Raw genomic sequence first — 23,598 nt, 5'->3', positions numbered from 1 at the left:
ATCTCACGTCAGGCTTGGAAATGAAACCAATGTGTATGACTTAAAGTTGGAGTGTTCTGCTCCATCACACCAACCCCATTCAACACCCTGGTGGCTCCCTTTCCAATTATCTGAGATCAGATGGAACCTTTTGTATGCTTGCCATTTGTACCCATCAGAAATTCTGCAACCAGCCAGTCCCTGTCTCCAGAATTAAGGTGGACGCATCAAACAGAGGACAAAGTTCCTGAACCTCAAAGAGTGATGCTGAAGAAGGAAAATCCCGTTTGCTGAGATCTTCATTCTCTCCAAAGTGTTAAAGGCACAGAAATCCCATCCTCCATTTCAGGCAGCTACCCTGTCTTAAATAAGAGCACCAGCTGCTTGTTTCCTTCCATCAGCAAGATGATTGGTCAAAAATATTTGGACATGCTTACAGGATGCAGCAGAAGGAACCAATGCTACTGTGATTTTTTTAATTGGTTGGAGGACAAGTTTCCTTGTTAGCCTCAATCCCGTCTTTGGCTGACGATCCTCTGTGACTGGAGCGAAGTCAGGGCAATACGTGCAAGGAAATGGTTTTACCAAGTGGCTGGAGCTGGCCGGAGTAATCTAATAACTGCTGCGTCCACCGTCCATGACTGCAGCCTCTCTCTGATCATTACTTGGCGAAAGGCCAAGGTGAAGATTGTTTGGAGGCCAATTCCTCCTGCCCGGTGCTAAATCAAAAGCCTTTATGAATTGTCCTCAGTGGGATTTTAATTCAGTGGGAAACATTCCTCAAAAAAAACAAACAAACAAACACAAAACAATCTTCTGGCTCGCCCTGCTTTACTTCTCAGTAAAAGGGCCATTTTCAACCATCAGCAGAACTGTGTGGGGCAGCTTTCCTGGGATTCTGTGACTCCAGGAGGAGTCCCTTGCAAAGCTGAGGGTGGGGAGCTACCATTACACATGGGAATCTAGTAGGTCAGAAAGAAAAAGTAAACTGATCACACTTTCAGGGAAGGACAAGAGCTTGGTGACAAAGCACATGATTTGCATTAAAAAGGGTCCATGCCCATCATTTTACAGGGAGAGCTTTTATTTCAAATCCTAGACACTTTGTGCCTGTCCCAGTAGATGTTCCTGTATTAGATGCACCAATGCATCTAACGAAAGCAGCTTCTTGTGTCTTGGGTCTGTTGGCTTTCTACATTCAGGGAGACTTATCTATAGGTGAGCACCCCAGCATGCAATCTTCTCCTCCATGGGCACCTTACCTCCTTCACGCCCACCCTTCTTCTTTTTGTGCCAGGCTCAGGAGAGGTCGATGATTCGTATTTCACTTACAGGAGGATGCTGAATCTGTTCAGGGCTGTACTCTGAATTTTACCAGAATAGTCCATGGTGCTAAACCTAAATTTGGAGCGTTGCAATGAGCAACTTGGCTAGCTTGAAAGCCTGGACAAAACTTCAGAGTTGATTCATGGTCCCTGTGAAACCAGAGTTGCCACCCACTGAGCAATGTTGCCTATTGGGGGGTGGTGCCCATCCTTTCTGAGCATTCTGACATTACAAATGCAGCCCAGGCCATCTCTACAGTTGTAGATTTAGTGTTTGGTTCTCAGTCACCCCCTAGCATTACTTAAGTTCTTGACCTCTTCTTTGCTTGGCTTTGACCACATGCCAACTTCTGGGCCTTGGGTGGACCGCTCACTCTTATTGGTCTTAGCACCCAACATCCATTCTCCTTCCTGTGAAGTGCCAGTTTGAGGGCTTTCTCTAGCTTCCCAGCACGTGGTCTTTTGAAACTGTCGGGGCTGCAACAGAGACACAATCCAAACCAAAGACACAAGTGCAAAGAGAGAGTGTAACCAGCACAGGTAGCCTCTTGGCTTAAGTCAGCCACAGAGAGAAGCATTTTCATGGAGCAAGTGTCTACATCTTTGCCACTGTCCTGTGGGGCTATGCCTGTCCCCTGCCCTCTCCCTCCTGCTCCACCCCTCAGTTGCTCTAGACTGCCTCTCTGCTAATGAGGTGGTTCTTTAGAAGCAGAACGAGCCCTCTGGTGCCGCTGGCCTTGAGCTCCAGCTGGTTTGGGAGGAGATATCCTCTGGAGAGCTTCAGATGGTGAGCTCTGTGTGAGCTGGGGGAGACGGAGGGAAGCAGCAAACTTGCCCAATACTGGAAAAGGCCAGAGGAACCTGGCTATGCTATAGGCTGACTTTTCATTCCAGGGGATGGAAGAATGAATAAAACAGACAAGCAAAGGTCCACGGCTACTTGATGCTTGAATGAGCTTGGGTAGCTTCCATCTACTAGCCTGGACCTAGATGTACCTTTCCATCTCAGTTTTATTGGCTTCCTGTAAATTGGCCACCTGCATTTTCTTCCCATCCTTCTTCCACGTGACATTACAAGATTTTGTCGGGATTCCCTTGCAGAAAAATTCATTCATTCATTCATTCATTCATTCATTCATTCATTCATTCATTCATTCATTCATTCATTCATTCATCACCCCATTAGTGCAATGCTCTATTCTGGGTGGTTTACTGCCATGTGAATTATAATAATCATGTGCTTTCAATTCAGTTCTGACTTATGGTGACCCTTTTCAGGGTTTACTAGAAATGGTTTGCCATTCCCTTCTTCTAGAGGTGCCCTAGAACTATGCAGTTTTCCCAAGGTCACACAGGCTGGTTCTGCATCACAGCAGGCACAGTGGGGAATCGAACTCCCAACCTCTGGCTCCACAACCGGATATTAAACCACTATCTACCCAGCTGCCTAAACCTCTCAAATATGCAGATTTTTGAGGCAAGGTGTGTGTAAAAAAAGGCTATGATGGATGATATATACACAAATTTAAGAGTGTGAGGGTGGATTCAATGAAAGATATATCGAGTCCAACATTCTGTTTACATCCTCCTCTTAGAATTGCAACCGGTTACTTCTGGGAAGTGGAGCATAGGTTTATCTTGTGCTGTTTATCTTGTTGCTAGCCGCCCAGAGTGGCCTGGTTGCCAGATGGTGTGGGGTATAAATCCAATAAATAAATAATAAATAAACAAGAGTGTCCTGTCTCTTGCTTTCCCCAACAACTGATTTTTTTCCAGAGGAAATTTGCGTCTGATACTGAAGCAAAATGGACAAAAAAAAAATACATATAAGGCTCCAGAGAGGAGATGGGCCTGCAGGGAACCAGGGCAGAGCAAGCTTAAATATGGGGAAAGACGGAGCTTTGAGGCAGTAAAAGAGAACAGGTCTGCCAATCCTTCATGGAGAACTAGGATCTGAACCCATTCCTCTCTGCCCCAAAGCCAAAATTTATTTATTTATTTTATTTATTTATTTTATTTCTATCCCGCCTATCTGGTCGTATTAGACCACTCTAGGCGGCTTACAACAAACAACAACAACAAAATTTTAAAACATTACAATTTAAGAAAGATAGAAATAAAAAGGAATAGAGAGAAAATCGTCAGGAGTTTTCTGTTAGAAAGGCCCGCTTATACAACAGCGTTTTTAGTTGTTTCTTGAACATGCCCAGCGAGGGAGCCGCGCGAATCTCAGGAGGTAAGTTGTTCCAGAGGCGAGGAGCCACCGCCGAGAAGGCCCTATTTCTGGTCTTTTCCTTCCGGGCCTCTCTCGGCGTTAGGCTCCTCAGCCTCACCTCCTGGCTTGCACGAGTGACACGGGTAGATCTTGGTGGGAGAAGGCGTTCCATCAAGTATCGAGGTCCTAAACCGTTTAGGGCTTTGTAAGTAAGCATCAAGACTTTGAAGTCGATGCGGAACCGGATGGGCAGCCAATGCAATGCGGCCAGAGTGGGGGAGATATGTTGGTATCTTCTCACTCCACTGAGTAATCTGGCCGCAGCATTCTGCACCACCTGTAGTTTCCGCAGCAGCCTCAAAGGTAGCCCCACGTAGAGCGCATTACAGTGGTCTAATCTTGAGATTACAAGCGCATGCACCAAAGTGGTGAGAGCCCCAACATCAAGATAGGGTCGCAGCTGGGCTATCCGCCTAAGATGAAAGAAAGCGGTGCGGACCACGGACGCCACCTGGGATTCCATGGTGAGCGCCGGGTCCAGATGGATCCCCAAGCTGCGGACCCCATCCCTGGCGGACAAAGTCACCCCCCCAAAAGTGAGAGAGTTTCCCATATCCCCAAGTGTGGGGGCGCCCACCCTCAGTACCTCCGTCTTGTCCGGGTTCAGCCTCAGCCCGTTCTCCTGCATCCATTCCAGTACGGACTCCAGGCAACGCTGAAGGGACAGAACGGCATCTCCGGCATCTCCCACACATTGGGCCACAACTGCAGTTCTTCAGCCATCCCATGGTTTCTTCCACATCTGACCTCACTGGACAGCTCCATGGAGTCCTCCATTCTCTGTCCATGGTCCTGCAGCTTGAACGGTCACCAAGCACTTATCCCTAACTTAGGTGCCATTTCCTCAACTTATAAAGCTACACTTCAGCTCCACCTTCTGGTTTCCGGGCTAACACAAGGGAGGCGAGATCCATGGGATGAGGGAAATGGGAGAATAGTGAAGAGTTCCTTGAAAACAGGGTGTGACTGATGCTGGAGCAGCCTGTGGGGTTCACTCCCGGAGGAGTTTAAAGGGAGGAAGAAGAAATGAAGGAGATCCAGAATATGGTGCAAAAAGATCCCTTTTTTTTTAAAGAGAGAGGAGTTCTGGGGTGGAAAGTGTGGGTTGTATGTTGCAAGGGAAAAGGGTGGGGGTTAAAATACAGCTGGGTTGAAATAACTCTGTGTTTTCCAGTAGCCAACCTCAGAAACCTGTTTGAATCATACAAAGCCCAGCTCTTTTTAAAACGACCCAGTGAGCTGAGCATCAGGGTTGCAAAGCACCATGTGCTTTCGAAGGGAACCGTACCTGCCTCCACCATCCACTTTGATCCTCCCTTTCCATGCCAAGGGCAGGAATTTCCCACAGAGGCCCCTTCCTCTTTTCTGTTTGTCCCTCATCCTGCATCCTCGCTCCCCGGGTTGGGGCAGCCTCTCCCCTCCCCTTCATCCATTCCAAGTGCTTTAAAGTCTCCTGGGGATGGTGTTGCCAACTGGGCAGCGCAGGAACCAATTCGACTGGGGGAGTGGGGAGCATCGGGGAGGCTGGCTCGGCTTCCCTTCCCTCTTGCAGGGAGATTTGCCCCCCCTGCTTAAGTGGGATAAATTGGTACAGGCCATTAGCAGCCACAGAGGACCTCCTTACTGTGACTCTGGGAGGAGGGGGGCACGTGCATGGTGGGGAGGGGGGATTGTCAGTGTTTCTCTAGCCATAAACCCATCAGCCACAGATGGGAATCCAAGCTCTGCCTCCTCTCTGATGCTCCCTCCCTCTGGCCTTTCCCCCTTCCCATTTTCTCTTTTTCTTCCTCAAGCTCTCTCTCTTACACTCGCCTATTCATCCTTCCCTGCTTTCTCTCCATTAAACACTGCGCTTTTGCGCCCAGACGAGCCGGAGGGGAGCGATGGTCTTTCCAAGAAGATGGGGAGCGCCAAGGGAAGGGGCATAACTGTTCTGCTGTGATTCTTGGTTTTTTTTCCCCCTTCCAAAATCATCATCATTAGCCTCGCTTGGAGGAAGGGGAAACAGATTCTGGAGAGGTGGGGGATTGGAGGTGATTTTGCTTGGATTTTTTTTATTATTATTGTTATTTATTAAAAGAAAAGAGGCTTTGGAAGGACCGCGTGGAAGAAGATGCTTTGAATTGTGCCTCTGTTTCCAAGGATTAAAAGATGAATAGGCGCTGCTGAGATGGAGAGAGAAGGCAATTCAAGCTGCTGGAATAAGGTACAGCTTTCTTTCTTCCTCTTGATTGCTTCTGCTGAGCTAGACAGAGTTCCTTTATGCTCAGGAAATCTCCGTTTTTGGGGTTAGAGATGGGGAGAAAAGGGGAAGGGTGAGGGACTTTGTTTTTGAAGGATACAATTGGCTCTTGCTTATCTTTATTTAGAGCAGAGAAAGGAGAGTATTTGGGGGGTTACTGCAGGGGTTGACTGGGGTACAGGAAAGCAGCTGGTCTTCTGCCACCTTGAAGTGGCCAGGATCCCTAATTTTTTGTCTCCTACACTCTCTTTATATCTTCCTCCCCCATGGGAGCGACCTGGATTTTCCAAGCCCCTTCACTGTCTCACACTTGACATCCAGGTTTTCCCTTGGCTAGCCTGCTGGTGGTGGTCTCGAGAAGATATACCCCTTTTTGTGTGATCAACCCTTAGAGGCAAGCAGTGGACAAAGCACTGCAACCCTTTGGCACTTGCCTTCTCCCTGCCTTGTTTAACACACACACACACACACACTTGCACAGAGCTGTAGATATAGCATGTCAACCTTGATGGGGAGAGAACTGAGAGCTCGCATGTGATTTTGCTTGGGTGAGACCTCTTTTCTTCCATTCCCGCCTGCCTTTTTGACTCCTTGTAGCCAACTTCTAGACAGGTTTCAAGAGAAAGGTGGATGAAATGTGTGTGTGTGTGTGAGAGACACACACACACAAGGGAGACCAAGTGCAAGCAAAGAGGGGTGAGTGGCTTACTTAAAAAAATGGGGTGCAAGTGTGGAAATCAATGTGGAATTCATTGCGCAAACAATGACTCTTTTGTGTTGGGCCTCCCTTGTGCAACTTGTTTCCTAAACTAGAATCCAAAGAAAGAACTCTGACATTTTAAACTTGGGGCGTATGTAGGGTGGAAACCAATTTGGGAAAAAACAAAACCCTCCTGTTCTCTTAACCATCCGTGGCTGGCCCTGCCCCTTGGCCCCAGTAGTGTAATTCCATATGATTAGCACTTTTGTTCATGTATGTAAGCATCCCAGTATTTTAGGTGTCCTCTGAGCCACTGGGACATTTGAAGGTGCAGTGTATGTGTGTTTGCAGATAGAACCACTGGCTTGTGACCTACGGAGAAAGGTTGCCTCCTTCAATCAGGAGAGTTCAGTGATCAGGGCGATGACCTCCATGCACACATGTCTTCATCATAGTCTGGTTTGGCAATTAGTAAAGAAAAGGTACAGTACGTCAGTGCAAGGGTCCTGATAGCTTGGATCTGCAGTTTCCCCTGTCTTTTCAACCACTGATGCATCACAAAATAGTAGAACCACAGTAACGATGCATGTTTGTTTAACTCTAGCTTTTGTGCTGGTCTTAGAACTGTGTTCATCGTCAAACAATCTGGAGTGGATGAGAATACGATGATAACAGAATGATTTGAAATTTTGGGTTTTATTGCAATGTCAGAAGGGACCACAGTTCAATCATAAGAACACAAATGTGTTGCTTTTCATGAAAAAAAGGTCCTAAGGTTGGGGCTGCTGGTTTTTTCCCCCTCTGGGGATAGTGTCTCCAGTTCCCCAGAATGGTGAATTGAGATTTTACTCTGAAATTTACAGGAACTATCCAAGGTACTGAATTCTATCCCCAAAATAGGTTCAGTAACTTGTGTACTTACTGCAAAGTTCAGACTAAAAACTGGACCAGAGTCACAGCCATTATGAACCTAGAGTCACCAGCCGTGTCTGCTCAGGTTTGGTCCTGCTATCTCCAGATATGACTGAGATCCTGGAGCATCTCTGCCAGTGGGTGCAGATGACACTGAGCGAAACGGACCGATGGTCTGATTCTTTCTCCGACAACTTCCTTTGTTCCTTCCTATGATTCAGGGACAGTCCTGCTTTACACAAGCACCCACCCTGTAGATTATCATGGCCATATTGCTTCTAAAGGACAGGAGACCCCCCAAACCACTCAGTGCTTCTCATTTCGATCTAACATGGAATGACATGGGACAATATGCAAGCTTCTGAATGTCACCGAGTTCTTTGCCAGGCAGAACACCCACCCTTTGCAGTCAAGGCAAAGACATGGGCAGTTTCTGTGATAAATCAGAAATTATCTAGGTTAACCAGTTGAAATTATAGGCCCCAAACAGATGAGAAGAATTATTTATTCCAGGAGAAATAAATGTCAAACCCTGGATCCTCTGTCTCTTTACCGTGTTGGTGAATCAGTGTAGGAAGGGGAGAACAGCCTTGGTTTGGTGTGTTTTCAAGAGGAAAATGATATTTTGAAATGTGTGTCTTCCGTTAATAATTGACCCAGCATGCAGTCTGTGGTTTTGTGTCTATGGTGTAACTACGTCTAAGTTCAAAATATCTTGGGGAAAACAGCTCCAAGTCAGCTTATCAGTGCTTAATACTCTGAGCAAAAGAGACACTGACACAGTGATTCACACAGTGTGTTTACATGCCTTTTCTGACAGAATAATTCATCTCTACAGCAGAGTGGAACGAAGTTCTGTATGTCTGGGAGAAGGAGGGAGGGCAAGAGTACATGTGTATGAACAAAACTCACAGGGAGGTTGATGGCTTTGGTGCTCTCCCTCTCTCTCTCTCTCTCTCTCTCTCTCTCTCTCTCTCTCTCAAATTACATATTCCCCTAAAATTAGGAAATCCTGATTCAATGATTTCAGCCCTTCCACCATAAGGGCTGAAAGATTCCCAAGCAACTCATCGACAACCTTAAGGAGAGGTCTTCTTCACATCACTCAGAAATAGATGAGAGGCAGGATGAGGACATTCCCAGTGGCAAAAAAAAACAACAACCCTGAGCTTTGTGGACACTCATTCTGCCATTCTCTTCTCCTGCAGTGCTGACTATCAACATCCTTCCCAGAGGAGCTCTCTGGGAAGCCTCTGTGAACATCCTATCTTCCTCAGCAAATTGTTGGTCAGAAAACAGTACTGGATCACTATGAGCTTTGGTATTGTTGTTTGATAGGTGCTCCACTAACACAGCAAACAGCCATATACTGAGTCAAAATTATTGGCCCATCTAGCCCAGGATTCTTGACTCAGTCTGGCAGTGACTCTTCCAGATTTCAGAAAAGATTCTGTTCTAGAGGAAAGAGGTCTTTGCTACTCTCCAATGGTCTCCCATCCGGGTATTAACCAGATCTAATCCTCCTTAACTTCTTGTATCAGTGGCAAATATATGTATTCTGAGTATGTGGTAGCAACTCTAGGTCAAAGTTGACCTAACTTCCTGTAATACACAGGAACGTTATGTATCTGTGGTCTTCCACATCCTCTTGAATTTGATTTCACATCAGCCTTAGCTAACTTAGCCAGTGGTGAAGCATGATAGCAGCGTCAACATCTGGAGGAGTTCCTCAACATCTGGAGGAGTGAAGGTACTCCTCTACTGCTGGTGTAATGTAACAGGTCCTACACTGTTGTGGTCCTGTTCTTGGCCTGGAATTCATCCTTATCTATAGAATGTCTTTTTCATTTTTGCACAGTGCAAAACCTTGTTTCAGCATGAGCTGTTTCTTGACCCATCACAATTTGCTCCATATCTGTACAACAGGGCTTATTCAGGGGGCCAACAACAACAACGACAACAACATGACATCATGTCAATTGTTTGCAGGGTTTTCTAGATGCAGAGTATAAACAGGCAAATGCCATGTGATTCAAGCAAAGTGGGGAAGGACAACTATAATTGCCATCAAGTGCCATGAAATATGACCCTGAAGGTCTTTAACCAGGCGAAACATGCAGAGGGTTTGAGGGAAGTCTTTTTCTTTTTCTTTTTGTTTAAGTGACATCTCAGGGAAGGAAGAAGAAAAAAATAGAAGATAGGATGGAGTGTTCAGACATTGCTGTGTGTCGCCCAATTTTTGCCTGAAGTTAAATTTGAAATAAAATGGAAAGATCTTACAGTGGGGATTCTGAGCGAATTGTAATGGAGTTTTGATAAGAGTAATCACATTTCTCAGGGTGCTTTAGCTGTGTCCAGGACACTGTCGCACAGCCTATTCGCAAGAACAACGGGAGAAGATTTTTATGAAAAACATTTTCAAATGGGTGATTCACACAACCCGAGACATGCTGGGGCCTTCATACTGGTCTTCTTTATGAAATCTACTCAATAGAGAGATGACAATTATTTCATTGGCAGACAGCTCAAAAGAAAATTCTGGAATGAGAGTCGGTTTATGACGGGTCCGCACCAAGAGCAATAGAAGAGAGAGAGAAATTTTTGCTCTATCATGGCAGCCCCCTCCAAAACCTGCCACTTAAAAGCAATCATCTTCATTCCCCTCGTGACAGGATTGGCTTGGTGGAGAAACTTAGGGGCTTGGCTGGAGATAGGTGGTGGGTCATCTGCAAAATGCTGCATATCCTCCACAAAGAGAAACTCTTGAAGAGTCGGATGGTGTAATCAGAGTGGCTAACAAGCAGTTAAAAATGTGGATTTAATCTACCGTCTCAGTGCATACAAGGAAGAAACAGTTACTCTGTCTAGTGGGTGGTAATGGCTGTGGTTCCATTCAAGTGAAATACAAGGGTATGATCTCTTATAAGTGACTTACTTTATCTCCACAGGCTGAATGTATTGTTTCACTCTGCTGTCTCTCTCTCTCTCTCTCTCTCTCTCTCTCTCTCAATCTCTCTCAATCTCTCCCCTCTTCCCTCTCTCTTTCCCTCTTTCCTGACAGCATTCTGAGGCCACAAAGGGGGTTCCTCATCCTCTTCCTTAAAATTCATTGATATATACTGTCTGGTGGTGCATCAGTATTATTAGTTATGACAAGTAACAGTAAGGCTGCAGTTAGTATAATGACATATGAAAACTTGCCAGTGGGAGAATGCGTGCAATATAGATCTACAGATCTGCAGGAATGGGGCACTTCCTCCCGCCCCCCTCCCTTTGCATTTTGGAAATCTTTTTGTGAAAGAACAAAATAACTTGCTTTTTGACAAAATAGTCTCCGCCATCCACCACTCTCTCCCTCAACCTTTTCAGTATATTATTCTTTGAATTGATGCGTAATGATACTAATGAACTGACACCACGAGGTTTATGAAAGTGGAGGAAGTAGCCCAGTGTAGCCCAGGTTTGGACTAGAAGGTGGGATGGCAATGTTACTGGCAAGCAGACAATATTGCTTCTAAGGTAAAACCCATGCAAGAAAAAGCTAGGCTTTCAGGGAGTTGATTAGCACAGTGATACTTTGTACTGGTGTTCTACTTGCCATATCTTTTCCACATGGATTCCTCCACCCTGCCCCACCTCAAAGTGGTGCGGTCCATTGTTGCACCTCATATCTCCACCACCTCAGTCTCCCAGTCTCCTCATTCCACGGCTTGTTGCAGAAGAAACCAAAAATTTAGAAGGGGCAAACACTGAGCTTATTGCAGATGGGTGGGTGTGAGACCTCACCCTGAAAAAAGACAACGGCCCATCCGGTCTGGCCCATTTCCAGAAATGGCCATCCATCCAAATAGACTGAGAAGCTTCTAGTTGGCTGGAGTTGATTCAAGATGTTGACATTCATAAATACCTGGAAGACACCAAATTGAGAAAGGCTGTGAAATGTATGAAAACAGATATAATCTTCAACAGCAGGCACTCTGAATCATACTTGACCAGATGTGAGAGAACTTGCCTTTTTTTTTTTTGGACAAGAACTCCCAGAACCCCTCAGCTGGCATGACCACTGTGTATAATGGCTGGAGAATACTGGTAGCTCTAGTTTTTAAAAAAGTAACTTTCTCCTCCTCTCCTCTCTGGATGAACCTGCTGTTTAGCTACCCTGATTATACACTGCTAATGGCTCTGCCATCCTTGTGTAGGTAGATAGACATTATGTAATGTGCCATCAAGTCGGAACTCACCTATAGTGATCCTAATTGGGCATTCAAGGCGAGTGAGATATTTAAGGAGAGTTTTTAAAAGTCCACCCACCCATCCCGGTCAGTTTCTATGGCTGAGAGAGGGGATTTGAATCCAGGCCTCCTAGTCTGTCATTTTGTCCACTACACCACACTGGGTATCCGTAGGGGGGTATTCACTTATATCAAATCTTTATCCCAATGCAAGAATTCAAGGTGGCCTACAGCAGCTAAAAAGTACATGATTGCAACAAATTAAGATATTGATATTGAAATATAATTGCACTTAAACCATGTTAATATACATCTTGTAAAAAGAAAAGAGATTAAAGCAAATTCTTTCGTTTGCACAGAGAGGTGATGCATTTTTGTGTGTGCTTTTAATGCAACTTCCAAAATCCTACTAGTAGCACCATCCCTAGCCATGGTGACTGTGGGATTCTGGAACTTGTAATAAAAGAAAGAAATTGAGAGAAAGAATGAAAGAGAGAGAGAGTTCTCATCTAACCCTTTTTAAAAGCTATCTACACTGGCTGCATTCACTGCTGTGTCTTAGAGGAGTTAATATCCTATCTCACAGCTGTTCAGATCTCGCAGCATCTTGTACTTCTAATCAAAAGGAACGGGCTTTGAAGGGTTCCTTCTAACCTTCATACACAGCTATTTCCATTTTTAAACGCACTTTGGGCACTCCAGTTTCTGATCTTTACCTACTGAAGTGAAAAGCAACCGAGAAGTTTGGGTCATCAGGCTTTAGAAGCCAAATCCCTCCAAACAAATGACTCTCTGGTCCAGCAACCCATCTCCTTTTTTTACTTCCCCCCCCTCTTGTCCATGGTGATTCGTTGCTGTTCCACACACAGAGAATGGGAATCGCTTTGTTCCTGCTTGGAGTTGAGTTTCAGGCCAATGAGCCACAACCTGGCATACATCAGCGACCATGTTCAGCCAAGCAGGAACCATGCATTCCAAAGGTAGGCAAGAACCACATCCATCGTCTCAAGCCACTGAGAGTATTACAAATGCCCAGAGAATTTGGTATTCCATTTACTGGTTTGCTCCAAAGTCTTCGTCGTCATGTTATATACAGTTGTCTCTGTTTCATGCAAGCCAAGCTACATGATCACCAGGTCAGTTGTGTTTGGAATGTACCGTTGCAGATTGGAAGGGCGGGTTGCTTGCTCAAGTATTCCTCATTATATGCAGAGAAAAACATGCACTTGGATTTTGGAAGCCAGTAGAAGCTGCATGTCGTAGTTTTGCCCATCCTGTTGCTTGTCTCTGGGGACTCCTGAAACTTTCATTTAAATCCTATAAATTAGCTCTGTTCATAACATTGCCCATTAGTGGGAGTATTATATCTAGCAAAGGAACTGCTCTTCTGGTGTCTCTGCAATTGGTTCGGGTCTCTTTCCATTCTGCTAAACAATGCAATTTTTTATGCCTGCCCTTCCAACAGTGGCTGCACTAAGAAAAAGCCGCCAAGCACATAGGTTTTGCTAACAACCAAGCATGCTCTTTTCTTCCTCTGCCCAAGTCAATTGCTCAAAATGTGGGGGAGCAGTGGAATTACCTGCAAACTGTGCTCCAAATAGCATCTCAGATTTGCAGGCTGAAACTCGGGCATTTAGGATTTGGTTTGTGAACAGTTTGGAGTTATTGTTTGAAAATAAATAGAACAGTGCAACGAAGCGGAACCTAAATGAGGGCTGTAACAGATGTTTGTCAAAAAGTAGCAACCTTTCCCAATCGTTGTGCACGCTGGATTCAGACCGTGTAATTTGTATAGGCTTCTGGAAGCTGATGATTGAAGGTCTCTTTCAAAATTTGGCGTGACACAATAAAGTCGCCAAGAGAAGGGCTACGGTGACACATGCCTTAGTTGCATCTCAACAGGATTACTGTAACATGCTATATGTGGGGCTGACTTTGGAAAGTGCTTAGATACTCCAGAGGATTCAAAATGCAGATCATAGATAGATAGATAGACTTTTGTGCATTGCAACTGGTTTCTTCAAATGTATGCAGCCCTTGATAGGTTTTATTTATTTGTGGGGGAGGGTTGTTTGGGTTTGTTGTTTTTTGTTTGATATTGTGGCTTTTCTTGTTTTGATGTACCTGACTAACACAGCTTCATCTCTTGAAGTGCCACCAGTACCTAGAAAGAGGCATGAAAAAGCAACTTATGCAAAATGGATTAAGATGCTACAGGAATCAGGTTTACACCATACTTGAATCGGAACTTAGAGGTACTTTCCCAGGCTCTGCATCTGGATGACCCACCCAATAAGGTCTACATGAAATGGACTCTTGCTGTATATATTCAGGAATTTAGTTTTTTTTCAGCCTTGAAGGTGGCTCATTACCCAGAAAACCTCTGGGTAATTCACTAGCAGGTGAAGTAAAAGGAAGCTGGTTCTTCCAGGTTCATGGAGGAAATGAATTCATTTTAGGCTTCTGTCTGAAAATTTTCTGGAGCTGTCCAGGGTTCTGAACCCTATCCCCCCCCCCAAAGAGATTCATCACCTTGGATAGCTCCCATAAAGACAAGACTAAAATCCTGGGCAGGTTCTCCTGTGAACCACTGAATACCAACTGCTGTGGAGCAATGGTGGAAGAGAGCTAATATTTGCACATCCTACTTACCAATATCTAGTTGACCACTGTAAAAACAGCCTCTTCACCTACATCAAAGGTGGATAACAACTCTCTATAGTTTGTCCAGCTCTCATCACCTCCAGCCTCTGGCTATGTTTTCTGGGACTGATGGAAATCTGAGTCCAGCAGCATCAGAAGGTCTTGTAGGATTCCCATCCTTGATCTTGATAGTCTAATACACCAAGTCTCTTTCTATACCCTTGTGTTTGGATGTCACCTACAAGACACAAGGAACTGAATTCCTTCATTGCTTCAACAACTGAGCAACCTTAACCTGGAGACTTCAATATAAACTAAGGAGCATCAATTCTGATCCTGATGCATTCAGCCCAATTCTCAAGAGGTCACAGTCCTGGTCTAGCTGCTTTTGCCAAATTAACAAACATAGGACTGAAGTTGCCTAATGCCAGCTCAAACTCCTTGTCCCTCTCTAGCTCCATGTTGGCTACCCTGATTGTCAGACATTCTCCTGGATTTTTATCAGGGATCTGTTTTATCAGCTTGCCACCCAAGATTTTTAGACTACAGGAGATCAAACATGGGACTTCTCCATGCAACGTTGGTGCTGCTATGACTCTTGCTTGTCCACACACACACATATAGACACAACCACATGTACATCCACTCCAAACATTCCTCCTTTTGATTAGAGTGAGTCATTGGCATGTCCAGAGTTGGGGAAGGGTTCCTTTCTTGATTCTGACTCTCAGCCTGTGATTCTGGGAGGTTTATTTTGTTTTATTTTATTTTATTTTATTCATTCATTCAGTTTGTATCACACTCCCATTAGTGTCAGGGCACTACTCTGGGTGGATTGCTTACAATATATGTAATAGAAAACAAAAATAAAAATAGCAACAATAACCCTAAAAAAGTAAATAGCACCAAGTAATCATATAAACCCAGAGAGGATAGAGGAAGAAAGGGGAGGGAAGAAGAGGAGGGGAAAGAAAAAGGCAGCATCAGGGGAGGTGCTCAGCTGAGGTCAGTGTGGAAAGCTCTCTGAAAAGCAGTGTTTTTAATTGCTTCCTAAATGTCAGCAGGGAGGGGGGCTAGGCAGAGCTCCTCCAGAAGCTGGTTCCATAAAGTTGGAGACATCACAAAGAAGGCTCTGCCTTTAGTAGAAGATTTATGGGCCTTCCTCGAGGTGGCCACCCAGAGGAGCTTCGACTGGATGATCTTGTGGGTCGGGCAGATGCCATTAAGGAAATACACTCCAACAAGTAATATTCGTATAGGCCAAAAGGATAAATTTTCACTCCCCTGACTCCAAATTTAGGATATGCTGGAAGTTCAAATTCCAGCATCATCTTGTGGACCTTCTTTAAAGTTGCAACCAGCATTGGCTTTACATCACAGAGTTAGAGAACCAGTTGGGATCCATCCATGAATTATTTCCCCCCCCTCCAAAAAAAAAAAAAAATCTAAATTATTCCGGAAATTTCTTTTGCATGTCCTCACAGCACGTTAGCCATACAGGGAGCTATTTCCAGAAGCCATTAATAAAAGTGTCTTATGAGCAAGAAGATTAATTTAATAATTCATTTAGTATGTCTGAGGACGAGTTAGCAATTCCGACAGGCTGTCGTTAGCAGGCCTGGCCCATAACCTCTCTGAGTTAAGTCTTTTCCTTCCCTCCCTTCATCAGGTAAAATGACTGGATTTCTCTCGACGTGTCTGCCTGTAGTTATCCACTCAATGATCCATGAACGTATACACAGAAAAACATAAGAGCCGAGCTTGTAATTGTATGCATGGTAATGGCGCGTCTTGCGTCTCCCTACATTGGCATGCATTCATAATTCAGGACCTGTTTAAGCAATTGACAGAATGGCAGAGGGCAGGGTTTTTCTGGAAGTACAAATAATAATAGTAGTCTTGTAGGCGTGGCTTCACTGCTTTGCTTGAGCTTCCTTATAAAGGCAAAGAAAATCTCCCTGGTCATAGAATCTCAGGGTGTCAGGGACTGTGGGGTTCAGCTGATTCTCAAACCTCAAGGAAGATCTTCCTTGTTTTGATAGTGAGCGTTGAAACCAAAATTAGAAGAGTATACAGCTCACGTTGACTTTTACCACACAATTCGGACACTCATTTTAAAGACCTAGCCTATGGTGCGAAGAAGGAAAGACATCATGCAATTTTGAGGACAAATCCGTCTGATTTTATTAGGCAGGAGTGCAATTTTTTGTGTGATCAAGTCCATCTACCAGGGATCGCCATAAGACAGTGGTTCTCAACCTTGGCCCCCCCAGATGTTCTTGGTCTAAAACTCCCAGAAGTCTTCAGCACTAGCTATGTTGGCCAGGATTTCTGGGTATTGTAGTCCAAGAAACATCTGAGGACCCAAGGTTGGGAACCTCTGGCTTGGGAAAATGACTTTTGTCTAGTGGAGAAACTCCATTCCCACTCTCAGTGTGACTACCTGGGATCGACAGCTGAACAACTAATTTGGCTGAACTTGGGAAAAATATGCACCCTATAAGTTGAGAATGTGGCTAGAACCCCATATTTCATTTGTGACTGCATTGAGTGTTGGAGGTTTGTTTCTCTCTCTCTCTTTCCATCCTGCCCTTCCCACAGCCAAGAAATAAGTCAAGCAGAATCTGGGCATCAAGAATGAAATTTAATGGAGCCATCTTCATAAATGTTTAACAGCCTCTGGCCTCTGGAAAGTCTTAAAATGGAACTTGCAGCTTCAGATTTTTAATTGGGGAACTTTTCTGCATTACAGGCCAGGCAGGCACCTTTGTGGATGTATCTGCTGAGCTTTTAGTTTCCTTGTCAAAAGTCCTCCAGCCGAGCAATTCAATTCTCCCCAAGTGACAACATAGTTATTATTATTATTATTATCAGAGCTTCCGGAATTCTTCAGGATTCACCGACCATAATGCCAGCTGGAGAATTCTAGGTGAAACTGAACATGTCCAGTCTCTCAGTCCAGCTAAACCTCTTGCATGTTTGTGAAATGAGAGGACTGGGAGAGATGACCTCCATTCAGGCATCTTTCTCTCTATAGGTCTAACATGGGACATGAGGCTTTAGCTCAGTGATGCTTAAATTTTGGTCCCCAGATGTTCCTGGACTACAATTCCCAGAAATCCTGACCAGCACAGCTGGAAGTGAAGGCTTCTGGGAGTTTCAGTCCTAGAACATCTGGAGACTCAAGGTTGGGAACCACTGGTGTAGCAGAACAATATGGGTGGCCCCACTGAGTTCAGCTGAAAAGACTCAAGTTAAAAAATGGGATGAAATGAGACTGTCTAACTTGGGCCAGGAACAGAAAGTCTAAAACTGGGCTCTAACCCAAGTGAATGACCTCAGCCTAGGATGGCTATTTGCACATATATTGCAAAACAAAGAAATGCAACGCCAAAAAAGTGAGCAAAATAAGACATTGGTTTTCATAAAATGTGCATGAGGAAATTTGCAATTCCTAATGCAAACACAGATTGGGATAGAAGTAAATAAGGAAACAAAGCATGTCCTTGTAATAGCATAATAATGGTTCCCAAAGCCTACATGGTGTAGTAGATAGAATGCCAATGTCTTGGCAGATCTGGGTACAAATGCTGTTCAGCCACGGAAACTCACTGGAGGGCGGCCACAGCAAACCACTCCCATCTCACATAACTTGAAAACCAGATGTGGGTCATTCTAAGTTGGCAGCAACTGGGTGGCATATAACAACCACCAATGTATCTCAACCTATTGGGGGCATGAGAGTCCCGTGTGCCTGATCTGCAGTTATGGTCCAGGTGTGAACTTTGGAAGGACATCTTGAACAGTTCTTCCAATGGAGGATGCCCATAAGCAGTGGCTTGTACTCTGTTAGATCTTGAAACAGATTATTTGTCTTTCACGACTAAGACACATGGTCCCCACCATTTAGGCCAGGTTGGCTCAAGTCTTGGACTCCTTGTTCAGCTGTCAAAGGGCAACAGTGTAAATAATGCAAACAATCGTAGAATTGAGAAATCCAAAAGGTCCCACGCACCATCTGGTCTAATCCCTACCAATGCGGAGAATGAGAGAAGCTGGCAGACTGCATAAAACTTTGGAACCGGCTAAGCCTAATGTAAATATTAGAAGCCTTACCTGGAACATCTGGGGCTGGAAATGAAGACAAAGATCTTATGCTTTTTAACCTTCACTCTCACTCTTGCTTGAGACACATCATCATCTGCTTTCTCTGTCATTTGCTTCTTGGCAGCTAGGTTTGGGATTGTCCAAATGAACTTTATCTTTCCTTTTTGGTTGAATTTGGTGGTGGAACTGCATGTATGGGTCACAGCTTTGTGGTGTCACTGCATTTTATCTGTTCCTCTTCACTTTTCATTATTTTGAATAGGCTTTCTTCTTCCAATACAACTCATGAAACTGCCCTAATGCCAGCATCTCCAAAGCTGGTGCCCTCCAAATGTCTTGGCATATATATTCCATGAGCACCACCAAACCTATTAGCCAGTGGTGCTGTACTCTGATGCAGTGCATAACATCTGGAGGGAACCCAACTACGATGGCTTATATTAAGTTAGAGAGCTACCAGCCCAGGTACTCTAGTTTGCTTGCTCTGATGAGCAGCTTCAATTAAGATCCAGGCAGAGGTCTTTCTATTCCTGCTTCCTAAAAGCCATTGAGAAACAGGTGGTATAGTCATGTAGATCAATAGTGATCAAGGAAAGTAAGGATACCACCCCATTCTGCTTTGGTCAGATCTTACCTGGGGTGCTGTGTCCAGTTCTGGGCACCACAGTCTAAGAAGGAGATCAGCAAGGTGTCATGTATCCAAGGTAGGTCCACCAAGATTGTGAAGAGTTTGGAAACTAAACCTTAGGAGGAGCAGGTGAGGCAGCTGGCGATGTTCAGCCTGGAGAAGAGGTGAAATCCAGGGACAATATGATAGCAATCTTCAGATCTCTAAAAGATGCAACTGGAGCAAGTGCATCTTTTGCTTCTCCTAGACCAGTGGTCCACAACCTTGGACCTCCAGATGTTTTTGGACTCCACCAGCAGAGGCCAGGATTTCTGGGAAGTGAAGTCCAAGAACATCTGCAGCCTCAAGGTTGGGGACCACTGTCCTCGACTGTTGGAGACGAAGCAATGGATTTAAATTACAAGTAATGAGGTTTTGATTCAGCTTTTGGAGGAACGTCCTGGGCCAGTTGGTAGTGAAATGGACTTCCTCAGTAGGAAGTTATTAGAAGCACGTAAGCAGAGGTTATGTGTGACATCCACATGTTTTAACTCTGGATTCTTGTAAAGGCAGAGGGCTAGACTAGATATAAGAGTGCTGCTTATATAGTACTCCATAGAGCTTAAAGCCATTTTTGGGTGGTTTACAATTTAATTATTCAGGCTACACATTGCCTTCCCCCCTACAACTAGGTTCTCCATTTGCCTGCTTCAGAAGGGTAGAAGGCTGAGTCAGTCTTCTGGCTACCCAAATCCACTGGGATCGAACGCAGGCTGTGAGCACAGTCTTGAATGCAGTACTGTAGCTTAACTCCCGTGCCATGAGGTTCCTTTGGTATTCCTTCCAATTTTGGTATCCTAACTTACAATGCTATGATTCTATCATCTACCACTGTGTTATGGGCCCTCTGCTGTAACTCCTCTGAGTATCTTTTTCAAACCCGTAGTGTCAGTGGCAACAGGAAAATCAAGGAGCCTTCTCACATTGACCTTTTAGCATTGGACAAGGTTGTCCAATAGGCACCTGTAACAGCCAGGGTTGCAAGATAAGCTGATGTTAAGGTATCACAGGACCCGTTTGTCAGGAGGTTGTGACCACCAGGTCCCGCAGTTACTCTTCTCAGTTGCATATGTGCAATGGTGTGTGAAGGCGTCTGTGCCGCAGGGCATGTCTCCGATTCCACAGCATGCCCCTTGCACCAAAAGACAGAGGGCTGAGGATGATGTGCTGAGCAGGCAAGAAGAGGACTGTTGTCCCCATGAATCTCTTTTTTTCTCTTTCTCTCTCTCTCCCCCTCTGCCCTCGTATTGAAATAGCGGAAGTGACAGCTGCCCAGGGCCAGGGTTACTTTGCCCAGAGCTGGGCTATAAATACAACACTCCCGTTCTAGCGCTATGGCTAATGTCTGTGATCACCGCTTTGCCCCGTCTCCCTCAAACCCATCTCCCTCTTGCCAAAAAAAATCCAGACCAGAAAAGAAGCCTGTGCATAAGTTTCAAGTTATGCAAAAGGCAGGTGACCTCGTTGGGAGCAAGGCTAAAAATACAGGAGATGAGTCAACTTGCGTCCTGGCAGAACGATCCGGTGGCCTTGAGGAACTGGAGTACCGAGGCTTTCGGAAACATTTCCCAGGGCTGGCCTTGATTAGTAGGGAAGCAAGCTCTCTGATTTGCACACAATATTGCACCCCCCCCCAAGAAAAAAACCCAGAAGAGAGAGATATGCCTCAAAGTAATGGAGCAGAAACAAAGAAGAAAAATCCAGTTAAATTGGTTGGTGGCAGGGAGTGAGAATCAGTCTGCAAATCCAGCATTTTAAATGATCCATAGGAAGATAATTGCAAAGTGGAAGGAATTTTTTGGAATCTGTTGCAGGCCTTTTGGAACTCAGAACTTTTGAGACTTTGATGAAGCTAAGCAGAGGGATATGATTGGTCCACTTGATGATATCACCATGGCCCTTTTACTTCTTGATGATGTCATAAGCCTCCCCCCCCCACTGCTCCTAGAATTGGAATTTTGCAGGTTTCAGAGATGACTGTTTTCCAGACGTAACTTCAGTTCATCTGCTCAGCCCTTTCTGATCCATAATGGTCCTTATATTTGCTTATGCTGATAAATCAGATCAGGGAGAGGAGAGGGTGACTGAGCAGAACTATTTCCAGACATCAGGAGGATTAGTCACTACACAAGGGTTCTTACAAGGTTAGAATCATAATGCAAGTCGTGCTGATGGTGTACATGTTTGTGTGCGTGCTTGCTGTCTTATGAAATATGTCTTTACCGGGAAGGAAGGCAGATATACAATATCCCCCACCATGTCCAAGGAAGAACATTTTCCTCAAAAGAAAAAAGAAACAGTCCCAAAGGTGACATTTTTCAATATTGTAAAGATCTTATTTTTGAGTGAAACAAAGTGTTCCTCACTTCTTTTAAGGGAGCACCATTCACCCTAGAGCAGTGGTCCCCAACCTTGAGCTTCCAGATGTTCTTGAACTACAACTCCCAGAAGCCTTCACCACCACCTCTGCCGGCCAGGATTTCTGGGAGTTGAAGTCCAAGAACATCTGGCGGCCCAAGGTTGGGGACCACTGCCCTAGAGGTTTCCAGGAGTCTGATTCTCCCTTATTTTTAGTGAGATGTGTTGGAGGTAGAGGGAGTCTGCAGGCTCCAAGGTAGTGGTGGTCGGAATGACCATTTCCAACCATTTCCCAACCCAGTATGACCTGCAGCAGCAACTGGGGATAAAAATAAATAAATACACCACCCCTTAGCCCTGATCCACCACCGATCGAAAGGGTGCAAATGTTCTAAGACAGTGGTTCCCAACCTTGGGTGACCAGGTGCTCTTGGACTGCAACTCCCAAAATACCTGGCCAACACAGCTAGTGCTGATGGTTTCTGGGAGTTGCAGTCCAAGAACACCTGGATTATCCAAGTTTGGGCACCATGGCTCTAAGACCATTAAATTTGGAGTCTAAATTACCACACTGCATGGTTGGTAACTTATATTTAGTTTTGTGCACCATTTCCCAACTATATACATCCATATATGTACATTTTCTTTGATGTAGAGGTATTTTTGTACAGTTTCCCCTAAAAGCGCTATTTTTGCAGGGAGCTTTGGCTGATGGGTCATCTTTGATGGTGCACAGAAGTCCACAGTCCAAGAAATCACTGAGTCTAATCTATTAGCCTCAATGTGGATTGGGTCAGTCTGATTTGAAACACAGACCAAAAATATGGTCTCCCATCTCTGCAATTCACTATAAATTACAAACCAAATAACAGCAGTTTCTTCATTGTCACTCGATCTTATTCGCTACATTTTCTGTGTGGTGCAGACTTGTTTCCTGGCACTTCAGTCTCCTGTCTCTCCCCTTATTCTGCCCTAGAAGTGAAAGTGAGGAGCTGTGGTTGAAAAAGACCCAGGAGAAAGGGAGAGTTGGCAGGGCACGTGGGGTGGGAGGCAATGGCCACTGCTGTGGCTGTTATTCAGACACATTATCCAGATGATCAGAGAAAGGTTTGCTGGTGTTATTAACTCTCATCTCTTGCATAATGCAAACACCAGAAACTCATCAAGGGTTGGCTGTCAATTGATCCTTCAGCCAGTGTGTAAATCTCACAGAATAAGTCATCAAGCATGGGGATTCTGGGAAATGTAGGGTGTTTTTTTGTTTTTGTTTTTTTGCAGGGGGAATATTTTCTCCATCCCTGATGTGTTGATAATTGAGACGGATTCATTAGAAGGGCTGTTTGGGCCAAGCCGATTCAGAGAGAGGCAATTTCTCCATGACCCACGCTGGCTTGGGCAGATGGGATTTGGAGTCCAACCATGCCTGGCAGACCCTGTGCTCGCCACCCTGCTGGAAAGGACCCTAGATGCAATCATTTCACCCTCCGTCCGTAGTGCAGCAGTTGAAGCCTCAGCTTCTCCAGGCAGAACTAGAAAACAGCAAGCTTTGGAACCCTAGACAATTGCTGTCAAACAATCCCTATTCCATATAATGAGGCTTTCCAATCCTGGGCCTTGTCTGTTGAAAGGTGATGATGACAGTGTGGAACTCTGGCTGAGATCCAGAGTAGATAGCCCTGGGTTTAGGCCACTGATGGTCTCACTCAGCAGAAAGGTGCTTCTTCCACCCAGAACCCTTTGATTTCTCATCTAGCCGGCACCACGATATAGGATATTTTGCACGGCATTCCTCCTTGCCCTGCCGTGGCCTCTGCCTCTTCTCTTCTCCTACTCGTCTCTGATGCTGTGCGCTGACAGCCCTGGTGCCCTAGGTGGTCGTGGATTTGTTACAACATTCTAAACCCTTCAGTCCGTCTTCCCCCACCAATTTATCTTTTAATAATGCTGCCAACATTATTTTTCATCTCAGCTTCACGCGGCGCTCTCCGCTCGCTCGCCGCCCGTCAGTCCCTTTCTTGTCTCGCCCAGCTTCCTCGCGCGACGGCTGTTTAATGGGAAGAGACACCGTCTGCTGCAGTTAATAACTTATGGTGCAGCCTGAATCATCCTTCTCTCTGGGAGAATCTCAGAATCTTCACTAAGGCAGTCTCGGCCCAAG

The 23,598-nt window shown here is 45.0% G+C and overlaps 1 protein-coding gene across 1 annotated transcript in view; it reads left to right on the top strand.

Moving 5' to 3' along the window:
• Positions 1-4,507: 4,507 nt before the first annotated feature.
• B3GAT1 (beta-1,3-glucuronyltransferase 1) overlaps positions 4,508-23,598 on the top strand; it is a 53,779-nt gene continuing 34,688 nt past the window's right edge. Inside the window, exons 1-2 of the mRNA XM_020792165.3 lie at positions 4,508-4,626; positions 5,660-5,785. The gene's annotated coding sequence lies outside the window, so the exon portion shown is untranslated. The remainder of the gene's footprint in view (positions 4,627-5,659; positions 5,786-23,598) is intronic.

The sequence above is a fragment of the Pogona vitticeps genome, chromosome 8 (genome assembly GCF_051106095.1).
Source record: "Pogona vitticeps strain Pit_001003342236 chromosome 8, PviZW2.1, whole genome shotgun sequence".
Taxonomy (NCBI): domain Eukaryota; kingdom Metazoa; phylum Chordata; class Lepidosauria; order Squamata; family Agamidae; genus Pogona; species Pogona vitticeps.
This window is presented reverse-complemented; position numbering and strand designations above follow the sequence as displayed.